Source organism: Apteryx rowi, unplaced genomic scaffold (assembly GCF_003343035.1).
Source record: "Apteryx rowi isolate R43461 unplaced genomic scaffold, aptRow1 scaffold_159, whole genome shotgun sequence".
NCBI classification, from domain to species: Eukaryota; Metazoa; Chordata; class Aves; order Apterygiformes; family Apterygidae; genus Apteryx; species Apteryx rowi.
This window is the reverse complement of record NW_020447852.1, coordinates 195,562-198,910: the sequence shown is the minus strand read 5'-3', so window position 1 is coordinate 198,910 and position 3,349 is coordinate 195,562.

Here is a 3,349-nt window from a genome sequence, read left to right as displayed (position 1 = left end):
AAACGCGCCTGGATGCAATCCTGTGCAATGTGCTCTAGGTGACCCTGCTTGAGCAGGGGGGTTGGACTAGATGATCTCCAGAGGTCCCTTCCAACCTCAGCGATTCTGTGATTCTGTGTGATTCTGTGAATGCTACAACTCTTTATTCAGGAACACTGAGATGTATCAGAGTCTGTATGTAATAGAGCTTGAAACTAAAAACCTGGAAGTGCATTTTGTGATTTGTTAAAGTGAGAAATTGCAAAAAATTGAAGTTTAGTAAGAATTACTCATAACTAATATGAAAAAGGTAAAGATGAATGGAAATAGTTAAGGATCCAGGCAATAACTATTGGATAACTGCAGATTTCAGTTCAACTACACTTAAGAAAATCAGAAGATGGATTTTGTAGAGAAAACATAAGCTGGCCAGGTGTGTTGAAATAACTTTTTACATTAAAAACAGTTTACATTTAAATGATATTTATATTCTTAAAGGATTTTCCATATGCTCTTATAATGGTGACATTCCTTTAAAATTCCAATTTTAAGATTATTAGGAACCATCAGTGTAGTTAGCACAACTATTTTTATCCATATTAAGTGAAAACAGAACGCAGAGATAATTTAATATAGCACAACTTTTCAGCTTCTTTGCACTGTACTTTCGTGGGCAATATTGGTTTTCTTCTAATATCATGCGACCCTTCACAGAGGAAGTACCTGAGAATTTGTTCTCTTCTACCATCTAGAGGGGAAACTGTACAGCACCTAGAAAGCTCATTTTAACTTTGCCAGAAAGTTAGTGAAATAGTTCCAATTCCTTATATTATTTTTAATTTAAAAAAGATATGTAATGAATAGAGAAAATTATATTTGTAGTATTTGCATGAAGGTTAGTCAATCCCAAGTGTAAATCAAGATAAGGATTTCTCTTTTTTTGGTAATATTGTTTTCCAGAGATCATTTTATCACCAAGACCAATAGGCAGAAAAAAGATGTTGAAACAATTCAAGACTTAGAGTTTGCAGAAAACTATTCTGGTGTTTTTAAAGCTGTAGATGTTATACTATAACTTTATATAAAGAAAAAATTGTATAAGCAAGCCCTTTCAATTATGTAGTTACAAATCTCATGAAAAAGGTTACATTGCAGAAATCTTTCAGTACTGGGGCATGGATTTAGAAAAACAAGATCTGTAAAGTTTTTCCCCACTAATGCTATCAGATAACACTGTTAGCCGAACCTACTGTTTTGCAATATGTATAACCTGAATAAGAAATCTAGTAACACAGTCACAGTTCAGAATTTAAGAGGTCTGATTGTTTGTACTATTATTCTAGTAGTGGATAGTCATAATGTTTTCAAATAATGTCCAAAGAAAAAAAAATAGGAATGGGTATGATTCAAAGCCGATGCATGTGATTTAAGATGAGCAGTATATTAATTATGTATCTTCAAGAAATGCTGGATTTTAAGGATTTTCTAATCCACTACTTGTTTGATAGAAATTGCCAGGTTCTATTTTAAATTGGTTCTATTTGAGTGGTTTAAGTGAACGCATACTCAGCTAAAATTCTCATCCAGGCTCTCATTGTCTCTTGTTTAATTACCAGAATGTTTTCTTCCTCTCCAGACTTGGTTAATTTAACCTTGTTCACTTAGAATGTTACTGCAAAGAATAGTTCCTGGACTCACCACTGGGACCATGTCACCCATCTCTTTGCATATTCTCTTTTTTTAGTGCTCTCTTGTATCGTTCTTCCTTTTCTGAGTTCCCCATTGTATATGCTCCCATGCTCAGACAAGCTTTAGCCCTTGTGTTAAGTTTTCAGACAAGCACTCCTAGTTATTCTTCTAAACTTGCCCTTTTATAATTAGGAGTTGACCCCAATAAACATGCAAAATTAATGTACTATCCTTGTTTTAATTCTTCCATAAAACTTGTTTTTTTCTTATTGTTTCAAGAAAAAAAAAAGGCTTTTCTACTGAAATCTTGACAACAGAGAACTGTTATGCTGAGATCAGAGCATATTCACTGATTAGTGCTGTCTTATTGTTTCCTTGGCCTCCTCTGCCAGYTGGTCTATATCCAGCTCTGAATCCTGCCTCCTACTTAGATCATTAGCCCCTTCAACCAGGGCCGTCTGCTTTGTTCTGTGCTTGTGTGACATCCAGCAAAATGGGGTCTTCCTCCACAGATAAAGCTGCTAGGCACTGTGATAATAAACATAATAAATGTATTACTGCTGTGATTATTATTGTGAGTATAGTATTTATAGGCATGGGGGACAGGACTGAATTCAATGCCCAATAAGCTCCACCACAGAGAACGTGACCCAATTAACAGTAAGACTTTTAAGTATATTTTCATCACTGGCAAAGGCAGGACCCCTGCTGGCTGGTCTGTAAAACATTGATGATGTTTGTTTTAAAAGGAGCCACTTAACAGACCCTCCTGGGTGGATCAATTGATGTCACTGCCTCAAGCCAAGATCATCAAAGGAAAACTGTGGATACTACACAAAAGAGAAACTGAGTCCTTCACTTTCAAAGTCTCCTGTCAATCACATCTGTCAGAAGATATTTTATAGACTTATGGCATAAGTTGGCACAACCTCTGGCTGTCCCCTAAGACTGTGGCTGCTTCTGTAATCAAAAGGATACCTGGTTCAGGAAGAACACTTTAGATCAAGTTGAGCATTGTCTGCTTTAGCAGCTGCTCAGAGAGACAGCACCATGCCTACAATAATAAATGGCTGCATCTAAACAAATTCCAGGTTTCTCAGCAGCACAGAAAAAGAAATTGCCTGGCTGTAAGGCTATGGGCCCAAATGTTTGGTTTATTTAGTGTTCCAACTAGACTGGTCTCATAACACACAGCATGCTTTCCCCACAAGGCTGGGGCAGCGTGAGGTAACTGGAAAACTGGCCTCCGTATGCCACCGGGACAGTGCAACAGAAGAGTACACAAAGATTATTTGCACTGAGAGCCTTGGTGTTATATGAAGAATATGATCCACATATTAAAAAGATGTTTGAACATTACTCTGTCTCAGTCACACCATTTAGCTCCTCTTTCAAAAGTCAGCTCCTTCACCTCTAGCAGCAAAGCACCCTCTCCTGCCCAAGCCAACAGAAACATGATGAGCTCGTCTCCGCTGGGCATCATGCACTGCCTATTTTACAGGCTTGTCTGAGAAAGGGATGTTCAGCAGTGACATAGGCTGCTCAATTAAGTTAAACTTCAATAAGTTTCAGCAACTGTTGTCTTGTTAAAGTGATAGTTTTGTTAAATACTTTAGTGATTTTAAGTCCTATGTGAAAGAAGTGATGGAAATGGCTGGTGTAGGTGAAAATTCCACTCACA